This window comes from Callorhinus ursinus, unplaced genomic scaffold, assembly GCF_003265705.2.
Source record: "Callorhinus ursinus isolate GAN/ISIS: 27379988/994484 unplaced genomic scaffold, GSC_fseal_2.0 scaffold1, whole genome shotgun sequence".
In the NCBI taxonomy this organism is placed as follows: domain Eukaryota; kingdom Metazoa; phylum Chordata; class Mammalia; order Carnivora; family Otariidae; genus Callorhinus; species Callorhinus ursinus.
Genome location: NW_027397063.1, coordinates 109,483,915 through 109,501,426, shown reverse-complemented (window position 1 = coordinate 109,501,426; position 17,512 = coordinate 109,483,915).

Genomic DNA, 17,512 nt, shown 5'->3' with positions numbered 1-17,512 from the left:
CTTCCTTCCTTCCTTCCTTCCTTCCTTCCTTCCTTCCTTCCTTCCTTTCTTCCTTCCTTCCTACGATTTATCATCTTTATCCCACCTCATTCCAAAGCCAACTGAATGTCACCCACTGGATAAAATGGTGTAGGAAGTAAATGTAAAAACAAAGCCACAAAGAAATAGACACCATTTGGTCCTGAATCCTTGCTAGAGGCAGGCTACACATTTGGCTCTGAGCTTCCTGTCACAGCAACAAAAAGAGAAGCGTTATTGGTTACTCAACAGCACACAGAGCAGATTAATTTTATCACAAAGCAGTGTCTTGGGCTGATATCTGTTGTTCAGAGCCCCAGGTTTCCAATTTGTTTGCCTGAGTGGTGGATTAGTGGTGAAGAGAGAAGGAACCAGAGAGTTTTTCGCTCTTGGCTGGTTTTCCTGGCAGGGAGACGCTGAGAGTTTCCTTTTGGAAGTGAGAGGCGCTGGGGCACTCTCTGCTGTGGAGACGGCATTGTTTGTATTCCGAGTCTCTGTGGTCATCCTCTGTGTGCTCAGCCTGTCCCCACTACATGGTTTATCTTCACGCTTTTTTTTCTGTGATTTCAGTTTTGATGCTGACACCTTTTCTCGAATTAAATTCTGACCAGACAAGCTTGTTGCTGAAAGGCTCATCCCAGCGGAGGTCCCTTTCATTCATCTTGGCTGTTTCTCTTTGATTATGGTAGACTTACGTTTTTCCTTCCCCTTCTCAGAGTTGTTTTAGACTTTAAAACCTCTTAGCGTTTCAGCTGGAGCTATCAAGTACTTGGATGTAGACATTTTTTTTTTTTCGATGGAGAACCCTCTCCCATTGACCTTTTTTAAGAATGAGCTCCCCAAGTGCAAGCAGTCACTGGTCTTGCAATATACTACAGATCCATCTTCCTCTTAAAGAGTTATTTTCCCTCTGAATCTGCCATTTGGTAGCTGGAAATGAGATTTTCGGACTGGTCCCTGGGATGAAATCTTGACTTCCAAGAATGGGGAACTTGTTGTAAGTGTCAAGCACACCAGACTGGGTGTTGGGGATATAGATTCCAGGTTAACTGCTGGGGCTGATATTGGGCGAGTGACATAAACTTCCTGGACCTGCTTTCCTCATAGTGCGGTGGAGGAAATAGTCTCAGAATGTGTTGTAAAGGTCAAATAAGATACAACACTTGAAAGTGCTTTGAAAATCTGAGTGCTTTAAATTTTTAGTCTGTAAGGGAGAGGAAAAGAAGGACAGATATTTTCACCAGGATTGAATTTGCAGGTTGTACTCTGCCTTGGAAGGTGGACACAGAATTAGGAAACATATTTCCTGTCCTGAAGAGTTTTAGATGGAGTTTGAAGGATGTATGTAAAATGCAAAACATTTCTCACTCTCTTTTTTAAATTTCTTATTTATTTATTTGTCAGCGAGAGAGCACACAAGCGGGGGAAGGGGCAGAGGGAGAAGCAGGCTCCTTGCTGAGCAAAGAGCTCCATGCAGGACTCGATCCCAGGACTCTACGATCATGACCTGAGTCGAAGGCAGACACTTAACTGACTGAGCCACCCAGGCATCCCGCAAAACATTTACTCTTGAAACCCCATCTGAAGTCTTTCGTTTTGTATGAAGATTTGGGGCCAGACTTGTTTCTTTAATCTTTCTTTCTCTAAATAACTTAACTTCTTCCTCCTGACATTGATATTGAGGTATCTCTTACCTCCCTTGAGTGGTATGTTTCAGATAACAAGAATTTCATACCTCATCATGTTTCTCTTATTGCTTTGGCTACCAGGAACCTCGAAGCTACAACTATTGCTTAGTCTAAATAACTACGATATCCGACGTGCTTTCCTTTTGCTGCTTCTTTTCCTTACCTGATGTCTGATTTTCTTTTGCATTTGAATAGTCTTGTTGAATATATCTCTGTTGGCTCAAGTTGTTGCAGATCTTTTTTGGAATTATAAATAATTTGTACAAATTAATTTGGAAGTATAAATAATGCCAACACATAACAAACATTGTTCTATGAGAAAAATGTATTGAGTTCTAATTCTGCATCTTTCCTCCTGTCTTAGTGGTTGAAGAGTGGGCTGTCTTGAATTCTAAAGCAGCTGTGGCAGCCAATGGCTACCACTGAAGCAAATAGGTGCCAGGTGGGAGGCGGGGGCCACTTGAGAATTCTCTAGATTGGGAGAGGAGCAGAACAAGCTTTGGGCCAGTTCTTCCTCGGCAGCTCGGAAGGGTCTGCTCAGACAGATCTCCCGGTTTCCATTTGTATGTGTACGTAGAGTCCGTGCTTGGCACTCAGACCAGTATTTCTCACATTTTAACACGCTTGTGAATCCCCTGGATATCTCGTTAAAAAATGCAGATTCTGAGCCAGTATTTGTTGGACGGGCCATGAGAATCTGTATTTTTAATGCGTTCTCAGGTGATACTGATGCCGTTAGTCTCTGGAACATGCTTTGAGTGGTGAGGACTTAGAAGTCATTTAAACCTGATCTGTTGAAAGGACAAATCTGACTTGCTTCATAGTTCCTAGTTTCTAGCTATTTGTTGAGCATCTTCTGTTAGAAATTTATTATCTCTTCCACCTCTTGCTGAGTTTCTCCTTTCTTCCCTCTCCTCCTAACCCTGAAGTCCATACCTAAAGAAAATAAGCTGTGAACTATAGTGTCCTTGGATAAGGGTCCAGGGTCTCTGGTCTTAGGGGTAGACTGGCTTGTACTTTTTCATAGAACTGGGTGGGGGTCCTGCAGGGTCTTGGGCCTAGTGGGTCCTTCTTAGATGTTTGTCGATTGATTGGCCTGGGATTCTATATATTTTTGATAACTGAGAAGAAATGAAAAAACTGACAGAAATTGGCTACCCTTTATCAACTTCTCCCTGCTCAGCAGAAGCAGAGGCTAATGCACACTGCAGCGGTTTTGGAAATTACTGTGAAGAGGAAGGCACTAATCTGCACAAGGCCGAGGGATGAGGATGGGTATTGGTGCCTAAGCACCAGTGCATTTGATCAGGTTTTCAGGCAGCTCCTATAATACTGGTACACTTCACATTAGGCCACAGAGACCAAAGGTATTCACAACTGAGTGGCTAGAAAACACTACAAAGTGTGCTGTGGGGGTTGCACATGTGACCATCAATACTGCCTCTCTGCCACACGCTCTCTGATTCCCCATCACTTTCCAGTCTTTACTTCCCTTTTTTCAGTCTCAATTCCCCCATCACTTTCCTCTTTGCCTTAGTCAAGGTGAATCAGGGATGCAAAGTGACATCTCAGGACTTATATAGCTGCATAAATGGACCTCTCTCTGCTGAGTTCTTCACCTTGGAATAAGATGATAGTTGCCCCAGTAAAGGAAGGGTTCCGTTTCTGTTGCAAAACATCAGTTGTGAGCTGTGTCAAAACAAGAGGCCTATTGGTCATGTTTAAACCACCCAAGTTTGCTCATAAAATATATAAAAAATAAATTAGAGCATATTCAGGAGTTACTGTTAAATAATTTCATTCTCACTGACTTGCATTTGATATGATTTTGTGCGTGAGAGGAAGGTTTTGTTACAATTAGTCAATGGTAAATTGCATATACATCCATCCAGTGTTGGATGACACTTCTTCTGCTGTCTTGAAAAATTTAGCTAAAACCCCAAAGCCAATAACTGGATAATAAGTTGCTAGGGAGTTGCTGCTAGAGAGGTCCCTGTAGCCCTGTTAATGATGTGGCCAAACCAGCTCGGTGATCTCTAGCCCAACAACGACCTCTAGACTATGTGAGGAGGACTGGAAATTCCACGGGGATCATCAAGGAAATGAATCACATGCCCTGGGCTTTTCCTTCCAAGCCTGGGGTGGGGGTTCCTCCAGGAAATCAACACTGTATCACAAAAGCACCAATGAGGTAGAATGTAAGTCCACTTTGCACCATCCCCTTTCCCCTGCTCTTACACTGGAAGAGAGCTGGGTGGAGATGGAGAAAGTGTGGAAGGGCTGGGAGGTACAGATTCCCACCCACCCCCATGCAGGTCAGGGCTAGGTGGAAGAGAGGGTGATCAGGTTGTTTAGGGAGAGGTGGCTGAGCACTGAATTGCATGGGATTGATTTTTTTTTTTTAAGATTCTATTTATTGGAGAGCAAGAGAGAGTGAGAGAGAGAGCACGAGTCGGGGGAGGGGGAGGAAGAGGGAGAAAATCCTTAAGCAGGCTCCGAGCTGAGCATAGAGCCCGATGTAGGGCTCGATCTCAGGACCCTGAGATCATGAACTGAGCCAAAGGCAGACGCATAACTGGCTGAGCCACCCAGGCGCTCCATGGAACTGATATTTTGATTGAGACTGGGCCAGGCCAGAGAGAGCCTTGATTATCAAAATGAGGCTTGTTCTTAGAACTGGCAATGACTGGAAAGTTATGAGATCTGTTAAGTGTGGTCAAGGGGTAGACAAAGGAGATCTGATAGGACAGGGTGAAGGCAGTGGCTGAGGAAAACAGAGCTGTTTCCCGTTTGAATCCGGCTTGATTCAGGCCATTCAGAGCTGGTTTCCCACATCAGCCTGGGTACACCCATGGAAGTATATCCTGTCAGTGATCATCGTCTGTACTGAGTGTTTCAGGGAAGAAGGGGTAAAGAACTTTTGGGCTAGAACTTTTTTATATCTCAGCCTCAAGAAATGCCATCCTGGTGCTCAAGGAGTAGTCTAGGGAGTAGGTGGAGGCCCCTGTCCCAAGCTACATCCCCTGTAGACACTATCTCATTTGGTTTCTATTTATTTGGATTAGCGAACACTTTTTTTTTTTTTTTGCCTCTAAAAAGGTTCTAATGGAAATATAAATATTTCTAGGCAGTCAGCACCTGAATTAGTCTCAGTCAGTGACTTCGGTAGATTGTCTGATGGGATCAAGTCCCCATCCCTGCTCAGAAAGTTTCAGTGGCTCCCCAGGGTCTATGTAATTAAGTCTGAACAATGTAGCTTGACACACAGGCCCTCCAGGAACTGTCTCAGGCTACCCTTCTGGATTGGACTCCTAACTCCTCCCATCTTACTCCATAGGTCAGTATAGCTCCTCTGGAGTCCATGCCTCCTCTTGAACATGTTACTCACTTGTCTCTCTTCTTCCCACCACACTCTTCTTTCCGTCACTGTCTTTAAAAATTCTACCCACTGGGCTGGGTTAAAATGCCACTTTCTGTCTAAAGTCCTCCTCTTACCTCCCAATTGATTTCTCTCCCCTTAGTGATCCTTAATGCAGAAACCAGCCCCTGCTTTGATAAGAGGACATTACACATCAAGAGTGAGAGAAAGAGAGGTACGGTGTCAGCAAAATGACAATGCGTGGTAGTTTTATTGGGCAAACACTGGGACTTCGTTCAAGCATATGTCATCAGTACCCCTCCTCCCTTTTAGATTTATTTTTTAATTTTTACAGCTCTAAGGTTTACCCTTCCCTTTCATATTGAATCTAAGGAGCTCTCCTCTCCCTTGAGAGGCATCCAGGTTTCCTTCCCCTGCTGACCCAAGGTAATTCTCAGAGGAGTTCTCTTGTAAATTTTATATGTTAAGGAAATGGCTGATGAACACTTCCCTCCTATCTACCCTGCAGCTCTTGGTGGAGGACAAGTCTTTTTAAAAATTTCTGTATCTGGAGATTTAATGTTTATATCATCCTATAGTGTTGTCTGCATACAATTCTAGCACACTGTACTGCCTACCAGCCTTAGAATTTTCTGTCTGCTCCCCTGTTAGATTGTAGACTTCTAGGCAGTCCCTTCATTGGGTGTACACATTCTACCTTAAATGTTTGGTGAATGCTAACCTATGAGATCTAAATCTACAGGGGAAAAACTCCAGAGAGAAGCTAAACGAAAGTAAAAGAAGGGGTGAGGAATGAGAGCCTCTTGGGACCCACTTCCATCATGCTGCCATTTGGCCTGAGATTGGCATGTAATCAGGCTGCAATAGCACTGTTCACAGAAGGCTGTAGATGTGCAGCCTGGGGGGAACTTCACCCCCATCTCCTTGCTGTACTTCCTCATGCATGCTCAAGTGTGCGTGTAAGATAGGGGCAGGCAGCTCAAACGTAGGCTTGGGAGTGAGGGAAGTTGTGGCTTTGACCACTTACTCTAGTATGGGCAGAAGGGTTTGAATTTTCAACAGATTCAGCCAGGTCTAAATACCAGGTCCATGATAACTACAATCTTCCTTGGCTGCTTGGCAAATTAAACATAGATGGGGGGGGTGCCAGGGGGCTCAACTGGTTAAGCATCTGACTCTTGATTTTGGCTCAGGTTATGATCTCAGGGTCATGAGATGAGCCCTGTGTCGGGCTCGGGGCTGAGTTCGGAGTCTGCTGGTCCCTCTCCCTTCCCCGTCTTGCGTGCACGCGTGCGCGTGCTCTCTCTCTCTCAAAGAATCAAATAAAATCTTAAAAAAAAAATAAACACAGATGGTACACCCAGACCAAAGAGAGTGCAAGAGACATGCTAGTGTTTCCAGGGTTAAATTCTCCTTCCTTCATGGGATCTTCCAGGTTGTATAGTCTACACACATTACTCCTTTACAAAATATCCTACAGTGTTTATTACTTGGTGCTGCTCAAGTCCTTGACTATAATGTCTTGTTATTTTTAGTTAGTTTCTTTAATAACTTCTGTCTTTATTTGCTTCAGAGCTCATCTCTCCCATTGCTTCTCTGCTCCTTGTCACATGAAGCAGTTGAACACGTAAGAGGAAGTCAGCGATTATTCATTGTTTTGCTATCTAATTAGACCCACTATGGAGTAGCTACTACAGGAACTAGTTTTTAGGGGTATAGGAAAGTAATTTGGGGCAGTCATCTCCAAAGACCAAACGTGTAAATATTAACTGAAGTCGCCTCTCTCTCTCTAGTCCTCAGGGGATTTGAAACAGATCAACAGACTTTTCAAGAAATAAACCGCAGTAGCTGAAAAACACCAAAGTTCAAACTGTATCCGGTGTAAGCCTGTGAGAGAATTTTTCAGCAGAAGGAAGTTTGTGTTCTTGACCTGAACTTTACTCTTCTGTGATAATTTGGGGGAGGCAAAAATGCATCTAATCTCACTGACAAAGTTACATTCTTATCCGTAAATCATATCTGGAATTAGAGAATTTGACTGATAGCAGAGAAAAATTTCCCCAGTGACAGTAGACAATGTGTGTGTGTGCGTGTGTGTGTGTGTGTGTGTGTGTGTATACTTAAATCAAAGTAATTGGTTAATATTATGGAAACGTTATTTCAGTTTTAAGTGGTGTTTTTCCTCAATGTGATGTGTAGTATTTTATGTATGTATGTATGTACGTATGTATGTAGTATGTATGTTATGTTAATCACCATACATCATTAGTTTTTGATGTAGTGTTCCATGATTCATCGTTTGCATATAACACCCAGTGCTCCATGCAGTACATGCCCTCTTTAATACCCATCACCAGGCTAACCCATCCCTCCACCCCCCTCCCCTCTAGAACCCTCAGTCTGTTTCTCAGAGTCCAACGTCTCTCATGGTTCGTCTCCCCCTCCGATGTGTAGTATTTAAAAATATGACACAGACATAGTCTTTAGACCACCCTTTGCCCCATGCCTCTGACATTATTTATACTGAAGCTTGTAACCAGCCAACTTGGAAAGCACTTTTAACTATAGCTCTCATCATTAGTGTTTCTCCTGTCTAAGCAGAAAAAATTGGGATGCAACTTAGCAAAGACCAAGGAAAACTTAAAATATGAAGGATAATAGATCTGTTTCTCAAATAGTTTTCCTGTGTAATGAACATCCTAATGATTTTTTTCAATTAATATATTTTCATTTATCCCAGGATGAGAAGCCCAAGAATAGTTTGTTAGAATAATCTCTATTTACCAAGATGTGTACACTTTGGAGTCACTGGTCTTTTCTTGGCTCTTGCTCAGCCAGGCTTTCCCTTCTGAGTCCATACAGCTTGGTGTCAGTTCCTGATCTTGCTTCTGGGCTCCAGACTGAACTTTTTAGCTCCCTGATAAACATTTCAGAAAACTCTGATTGATATTTCTAACTCAACAAGCTAAAAGTGACCTCATGATAGATCCCCTAGCAATATTTGCATGAATGCCATTAATGTCTCTCTGCATACCTGAATCAACTTTGACTTATTTTTTTGTTTCCTACAGTCAATGGTGGCTAAGTCCTATTGATTCAGACTTTGAAATGTTTAGAGAATACTCTCTGAGGTTCCCATTTCTGTTTCTGCTGTCCTAGTTCGGTCACACGCTCTTGCGCCTGCCTGGGTCATGGCAACTAATGATTGTCTAATTGGTCTCATGAGCTACCACGATTCTCTCTCAAAAAATGCCCTTCATGTAACCCACCCTGGTGCTCTTCCTAAAGAATGACTTAGATGATGCCTTTCTTCTTCTTAACGACCCATGGTGGATCCCCATTGCCTACGGAATCTGCTTCAAATTTAACTTTCCATCTCATTTTCTGCAATTCCCTCCCATCTCCCCACACTGAACCCCAAAAGAACAGCTCACTACTGTTCAGTGAGATACTCACTTAGACCCCCTGTCCTTGGTTGGGTTGTTTTCACCCCGAGAGCCTCCAGCAAGACAACATACACTGTCCCGCAACTTCCCCTAGGCCCTCACCCCCTCCTGCCCCAAGCACCATTTTTAATTTCAGGTTTAAAAAAACAATCCCTCTTGGCAGGTTTTATGGAGACCTTGTTTACATTTCTGTCTCTCCTGCACATCAACTTGAGCTCCTAGAAAGCAGGGAGTATGTCATTTTTATCTTTATTTTTTTAAGATTCAACTTAGTGATAGATATATATTAATTCTTCTAGTTGAGTGCATGAATAAAGGAATTGTTGCCTTTTTTAAAAAAAAGATTTTATTTTTAAGTAATCTCTACACCCACTGTTTGGTGTAGATTTACAACCCTGAGATCAAGAGTCACATGCTGTACCAACTGAGCCAGCCAGGTTCCCCCTGAATTGTTACCTTCTTTGTGAATCTTTCTCTGATCCTGGAAGCAAGATTATTCTCTCCTTTATGTAACTATACCAATTTGTATTTATCTCCGAGGTTTTTCTCTTTGCATTTGGTTTTCAATGATGGGGGTTGGTATGTTTTTCTTTGTATTTATCCTGCTTGGGGCTTGAAGGACTTCTTGAATCTGTGGCTTGATGTATTCTGTTGGCTTTGGTAAATGCTTGGTTGTTATTTCCTCAAATATTGTTCTGCCTTCCTTTTCTCCCCCTGCTCCTCCTTGGGACTCTAATTCCATGTAATTTTACAGGGTCCCCTATGTCTCTTTCTGTATTTTACCTCCTCCTTCTCTGTGCATCACTCTGGTTAATTCCCACCAATCTATCTTCCAGATTACTAGTCCCTTTCCCAGCTGTGCCTAATCTTCTATCAAATCTATTTATTGAGTTCTCAATTTCTGATATGAATTTTAGAACATAGATTTGATTCTTTTTTATAGATTACAATTATCTTACCATTTATTTTCATTAATCTATAAATCATTGGGTTTTAAAGTATTCAAATAACTCCTTGAATCTCTTGAGGGTCTGTTTCTATTGGCTTTTTTTCCCGCCTCTTGGTCATCTCTTTTGGATATCTGGTAACATTTTATTAAATCCTAGCCATGTATGTAAAAACCTGCAGAGGTTACATGTGGAAATTTCTTCCTCCAGAGGGAATATTAAAAATCTTCCTGCACCGGGACACTGCTGGCAGTTCTGCTCAGTTTTTCATAGATTTAGAGGCCACTGGCTGCTTCTTCATGGCGGCTCCTCATGAGGCTGCAAATGCCACAGGGGGAAATGCTACTCCAATTGCTTGGGTTCTCCACTCTCAGCTCTCCTCCTTTCCTGGATCTTGGCCCTTTAAGTCCTGGCTGTCTTGCTGGCCTTGAACTCCAAGTTTTGTCTCCATGTCTCTGTGAGATGATAAAAGCTCTGCTTAGCTTTTTTGCCTCTTAGGAGTTGCCTTCTGCTTGGCTTCTCAGCCTTTCCAGTCATGCCATGGATGGATCAGCAAATGCCCGGAGGAGATATGAAGTAAGGAATGCTGGGCTCACCTCCGTGACTCTCCCTTCTCTGGGCTCCTGGCCATGCAAATCCTGGCTTCCCTGAGAGTTCCCAAAGTCTTTAAATGGAGACTTTTTCATTTTATCGCACTTTTTTAATTTGTTCAGTGGGATGATTGCTTTCTATACAATAATCTGCTATAGCTGAAAGTGGGGTTCTCTATCACAGCACTTTCTTCTATTATAAATTTCTAGGTGTGTTTCTTTCTCTCATTTATAAGTTACTTGAGACCAGGAATAACATTTTTATCCCATTTATTTCTTGTAAAATGCCAATTCATTCATTAAGTTGTAGTATTTTTTGAGTACCCACGATGGGCTAAGTGCCAAAAGATGTATCGATGAATAAGATAGACAAGGTCTTAGCTGCAGTGAAGCTTATGTTCTAATGGAGGAGAAGGTGCACAAGGAAATAGCAGCAAAAATACCAAATAGTAAAAGTTGTTATGAATAGTATTGAAATTAGGATGCTGGGATGGAAGACAGGTGGCTACTTAAGCCCGCTCTAAGTGGGTCATCATTAAGTTGAGGTCTCAATGACAAAAAAAGAGTCAGGCATGAAGAGATCTGGAGTAGATCTAGGGAAAGGGAGGACCAGGGACAAAGGACCCAAGGTGTGTGCTAAAGTGGATTAACTTTGTGAGACTCTAAATTAAAAATGTCTACATAAACTTTTTTTTTTTTGAAAAAAGAGAACATTACTTTATACGTTTTGAAATGGCTTCTAATTATAAGTGGTAAGTGCGTGCCATGTTTGAAGTACTTCAGTCATTTAGGAATCATGAATATTACTTACAGTTCCCGAAAGAACTAAGACATCTGCGGTAGGCATAACTTGCTGCAGGAGGGTCCCTCATCCACCAGGGTGGCAGAGCTGAGTGGAAGCAAGAACTGATTTTTCCTTGTCTTTGAGGTTATCTGAATTTGCAAATATGCTACTTTTTGTTTAACAATCACATTAATCATTATTTACCTAAAATTATTATATTTTTACTAGGGCTCTGTATCAGTCAGGAGCTTAGCAAAGAACAAAATCCAATTCACACAGTTCAAGAGATGGCAAATAAGAGGCTGCTTACAGGGGTGTGGACAGGGCAAAGGGAACAATGAAGGGTGGTGAGGTACCCAGGGATTAGCAGTGGTTCGGAGCCATTACTGTCCCAGGCCTGAAGGGACAAGGGGTGTTACAAAGTCCATTCCTTCAGTGCAGTGCAAGCTGAAGTCAGGGAAGCCTGCAGCCACTGGCAGATCAAATGGCCCAGAGCAGGAAGGGAGCAGGAAAGACATGTCCTGTCTTTTCTTTCCTCCTGCCTCATCTTGAGGTGCCTCCCTTGACCAAACCCAGCCAAGAGCTAGCTGGGAGTGGTGATACAGGCCACAGCATTGGTCTGCATGGCTCAGAGCTGCACGGACAAAGGCCAAGGATAGACCCAGTGGGAGGAAGTGAACGAGCCACAGAGCACAAATGCTCACTTTTGAAATAACAAGGATAATAGGCCTAAAGTGAGTTCATAGGCTTCCTTTGGAGCTCCAACCTCACTAGGACCTGTGTGATATAAAGTGCCTTTCCCCAACCAAGGATAGAGAACCTGAAAGATTTTTAGTCATGTCTTTAAGGGTAGAAACTTTAAGGAAAGTTGAAATCAGCTTGGGAGACTCTGAGAGGGGATTTCTCAGTGGAGTTTTGAAGGCTTGTTTTAAGGTAGATTCTTGTGTTTGTGCTGGTGGGAGGACGGGATAGACCAGGAGAGGGCGTGAATGAAGGTGCAGGTCAGGGTTGGGGGACTGGGAAGACGGGCCCTGCGGGGGGACATGGATCGCTCAGTGTGTAACCACTGATGCCCCCCAAAGCTTCTTTAAACCTAGTCATATGCTGAAAATCTGTTTGCTAATGAAAGGTTCGTGACAGTGATATGAGTGTGGTTTTAAGACACTCAAACAGTTATCTTTTCAATTCAGCAATTAAAAGTAGCAAAATCTTCAAATGTCATTGCTCAGCATATACAAAGACACCCATACATACTTGTCTGTTTACCTTCCTCCATAGAATGTCAATGTTCCCAGGCCCAGAGACTTGGTGGATTTGGGCTAAGTTGTATTTAGTCCATGTCTGATATTTTGCCTAAAATTTCCCAAACTGAATAACCTCTCATTCTACACCTGAATATTGTCAATTTTTCAGTCAATACATTTTTGTTAATGTTGAACTTAATCTCCTTTGTTTCTCTGACAATGAAAATAGGAAAGTTCTCATATGGGGAAGGGCATGGAATGCATCTTATTGGATCAAAGGGTATGCGTACCATTTTGTTCTTGAGAGCTTGAAATGATTTATATCACATATTCCTTTTCAAAAGCTCAGCATTTACCATTCTATCTTATCAATTGTTAACTCATTAAATTTCAAGCAACTCTGTGAAGTAGGTACTGTTATTATTATCATCCTCATTATACATATGGGGAAGCATAACTGTGGTGCAGAGGGGTTAAGTATCTAACACAAGGCTGCACAGTTAACAAATGGGATTAAAACTGAGATTCAAACTCAGGAAATCTGGCTCCAGAGTCTGTGGACTGCACCACTATGCCAGGCTGTCTGCATTTGATGAAGGCTTGAGTTCACGGCAATTCCACTATTGTGGGGTTGAGATTTCCATATTATGAATTGAAGTGTGTACCAAACATTTAAACCAACATTTTTAAAAATGCCCAGTACATAAGTCCTGACCTTAAAAATACTGCTGATGAGGGGGCGGAGGAAGATGGCAGAGGAGTAGGAGACCTGGATTTCCTCTGGTCTCAAGAATTCAGCTGAATAGGGATCAAACCATTCTGAACACCTACGAACTCAACAGGAGATCGAAGAAGAGATTAGCAACAACTCTCTGAACAGAGAAGCGACCACTTACTGGAAGGTAGGACATGCGGAGAAGTGAATCCGAGGCGATATTCGGGAGGATAGACGGTGGGGGAGGGGGCCTCTGTCGGCCGCTTCTGGCAAGTGATAGAGCCGCGGAGCACAAAATTGGAACTTTTAGAAGTCGGTTCCGCTGAGGGACGTCACTCCAGTGGCTAAGCGGGAGGTGGAAACCTCACGGGACAGTGTGGACTCAGGACCCTCGGGGTCACAGAAAGACCGGGGGTGCCTGAGTGCAGCAGAGCTCCCAGGTATCGGAGCGGGGAAGCTGGCTGCAGGGACAGAGCCGAGGCTCGGGGTTGCCATAAACTGTGATCCGCGGCCCAGTTGGGCCACTGCGCCTCCAGCAGGGACCCAACAAGCAGCAGAGCCGGGGAGACTCCCCTCCCTCCCCCAGGAGGAGCGGCGCGGGAGCGCACAGCAGGGATCTGCTGGGTTTGGAGACTCCACACGGGGTCGGGTGCCAGAGATAGAAACGCTCGGTCACAGGCCGGATGAGCACGGAGCGCGGCCGGAGACCAGGGAGACGGGAGTGATTGACTGCTTTTCTCTGGGGGCGCACTGAGGAGCGGGGCCCCGAGTTCTCAGCTCCTCCGGGCAGAGAGTGGGTGGCCACCATTTTCACCCTGGTCCTCCAAAGCTGTACCCAGAGCTTGCCGGGAACAAAAGCTCCTGAGAGCAAACCCGAGCAGCTTGCTTAGCCGGGACCAACAAGGGCGGGGCAATTCTGCCTCCGGCAAAGACATTTGGGAACCATGGCAACAGGCCCCTCCCCCAGAAGATCAGCACGAACAGCCAGCAAGCCAAGACCAAGTTTACTGATCAAGGAGAACAGGAGAACTCCAGCGCTAGGGGAATCCCGCACATAAGAATTCATGGCTTTTTTACCATGATTCATTAGTTTTTCAAAGCTAATTTTTTTAACTGTTTTTTGTTTGTTTTTTTTTTTGAATTTTTCTTTTTCCCTTTTTCAACCAACATCTTATCAATTCCTTTTTTAAAAAAACATTTTTTATTTTTCATTTTTAGAGTCATATTTTATCCATTCATAGTAGTTACCCTTATTTTTGGCATATATATATATGTTCTTCTCTCTTTAAAATTTTGATATACAGTTTCTTCTAACAGATCAAAATGTACCCTAAATCACTAGTGTATGGCTTTGTTCTAGTCTCCTGCCTGATCACAGTCTCTCCCATTTTTTTCTTTTCTTTTTTCTTTTTTTAAATCTTCTTCTTTCTTCTTTCAAACAACTTCTTATCAATTCCGTTTATAAAAGCTTTTATAAGTTTCATCTTTACAGTCATCTTCCATCCCTTCATTGTATCAATCCTTATTTTGTACATATATAAGTCTTTCTTCCTTTAAAATTTTAGGAGGCACTTTCTTCTAACAGACCAAAATACACCCAAAATCTAGTGTGTGGCACGGATCTATGCACTAGCCTGATCATATTTGATCATATTCTGCTTTTTTTTTTGTTTTGTTCTGTTTTTATTTGTTTTTATCTTTTTCTTCTTCTTTTTTTTCTCTTTCTTTTTTCTTTCTTTCCCTTTCTTTTCCCCTGGTTTCAGGTCTTTTCTGATTTGTATAGAGTATATTTGCTGGGGACGTTGTTAACCTGTTAGCATTTTGTTCTCTCATTTATCTGTTCTCCTCTGGACAAAATGAGAAGACGAAAAAAATCACCTCAGCAAAAAGAACAAGAAGTAGTACCATCTGCCAGGGACCTGCTCAATACAGACATTAGTACGATGTCCGACCTAGAGTTCAGAATCATGACTTTAAAGATACTAGCTGGGCTTGAAAAAGGCATGGAAGTTATTAGAGAAACGCTTTCTGGAGAAATAAAAGAACTAAAATCTAACCAGTCGAAAGCAAAAAGGCTATTAATGAGGTGCAATCAAAAATGGAGGCACTAACTGCTAGGATAAGTGGGCAGAAGAGAGAATCAGCGATATAGAAGACCAAATGATGGAAAATAAAGAGGCTGAGAAAAAGAGAGAGAAACAACTACAGGATCACGAGGGCAGAATTCGAGAGATAAGCGATACGATAAGACGAAACAACATTAGAATAATTGGGATCCCAGAAGAAGAAGAAAGAGAGAGAGGGGCAGAAGGTATATTGGAGCAAATTATAGCAGAAAACTTCCCTAATGTGGGGAAAGAAACAGGCATCAAAATCCAGGAGGCACAGAGAACCTCTCTCAAAATCAATAAAAATAGGTCAACACCCCGACATCTAATAGTAAAACTTACAAGTCTCAGAGACAAAGAGAAAATCCTGAAAGCAGCTCGGGAGAAGAGATATGTAACCTACAATGGTAGAAACATTAGATTGACAACAGACCTATCCACAGAGACCTGGCAGGCCAGAAAGGACTGGCATGATATCTTCAGAGCACTAAACGAGAAAAATATGCAGCCAAGAATACTATATCCAGCAAGGCTGTCATTGAAAATAGAAGGAGAGGTAAAAAGCTTCCAGGAGAAACAAAAACTAAAGGAATTTGCAAACACAAAACCAGCCCTGAAAGAAATATTGAAAGGGGTCCTCTAAGCAAAGACAGAGACAAAAAGCAGCACAGATCAGAAAGGAAGAGAGACAATATACAGTCACAGTCACCTTACAGGCAATACAGTGGCACTAAATTCCTATCTTTCAATAGTTACCCTGAATGTAAATGGGCTCAATGCCCCAATCAAAAGACACAGGCTATCAGATTGGATTAAAAAACAAGACCCATCCATATGCTGTCTGCAAGAAACTCATTTTAGACCCAAAGGCACCCCCAGATTGAAAGTGAGGGGGTGGGAAACCATTTACCATACTAATGACACCAAAAGAAAGCTGGGGTGGCAATTCTTATATCAGACAAAGTAGATTTTAAAACAAAGACTGTAAGAAGAGATGAAGAAAGACACTATATCTTACTTAAAGGGTCTATCCAACAAGAAGATCTAACAACTGTAAATATCTATGCCCCGAACATGGGAGCAGCCACTTTTATAAGGCAATTAATAACAAAAGCAAAGAAACACATTGACAACAATACAATAGTAGTGGGGGACTTTAACACCCCCCTGACTGAAATGGACAGATCATCTAAGCAAAAGATCAACAAGGAAATAAAGACTTTAAATGACACACTGGACCAAATGGACTTCATAGACATATTCAGAACATTCCATCCCAAAGCAATGGAATACACATTCTTCTCTAGTGCCCATGGAACATTCTCCAGAATTGATCACATCCTAGGTCACAAATCAGGTCTCAACCGATACCAAAAGATTGGGATTATTCCCTGCATATTTTCAGACCACAGTGCTTTGAAACTAGAACTCAATCACAATAGGAAAGTCGGAAAGAACTCAAATACATGGAGGCTAAAGAGCATCCTACTAAGGAATGAATGGGTCAACCAGGAAATTAAAGAAGAATTAAAAAAATTCATGGAAACCAATGAAAATGAAAACACAACTGTTCAAAATCTTTGGGATACAGCAAAGGCAGTCCTGAGAGGAAAGTATATAGCAATACAAGCCTTTCTCAAGAAACAAGAAAGGTCTCAAATACACAACCTAACCCTACACCTAAAGGAGCTAGAGAAAGAACAGCAAATAAAGCCTAAGCCCAGCAGGAGAAGAGAAATAATACAGATCAGAGCAGAAATCAATGAAATGGAAACCAAAAGAACAGTAGAACAGAGCAACGGAACTAGGAGCTGGTTCTTTGAAAAAATTAACAAGATTGAAACACCCCTGGCGAGACCTATCAAAAAGAAAAGAGAAATGACCCAAATCAACAAAATTATAAATGAAAGAGGAGAGATCACAACCAACACCAAAGAAATACAAACAATTATAAGAACATATTTTGAACAACTCTATGCCAGCAAATTAGATAACCTGGAAGAAATGGGTGCATTCCTAGAGATGTATCAACTACCAAAATTGAACCAGGAAGAAATAGAAAACCTGAACAGACCTATAAGCACTAAGGAAATTGAAGCAGTCATCAAAAATCTCCCAACAAACAAAAGCCCAGGGCCAGATGGCTTCCCAGGAGAATTCTATCAGACATTTAAAGAAGAATTAATACCTATTCTTCTGAAACTGTTCCAAAAAATAGAAATGGAAAGAAAACTTCCAAACTCATTTTATGAGGCCACCCTTACCTTGATCCCAAAACCAGACAAAGACCCCATCAAAAAGGAGAATTACAGACCAATATCCTTAATGAACATGGATGCAAAAATTCTCACCAAAATACCAGCCAATAGGATCCAACAGTACATTAAAAGGATTATTTACCATGACCAAGTGGGATTTATCCCTGGGCTGCAAGGTTGGTTCAACATCTGCAAATCAATCAACGTGATACAATACATTAACAAAAGAAAGAACAAGAGTCATATGATCCTCTCAATAGATGCAGAAAAAGCATTTGACAAAGTACAGCATCCTTTCTTGATCAAAACTCTTCCGAGTATAGGGATAGAGGGTA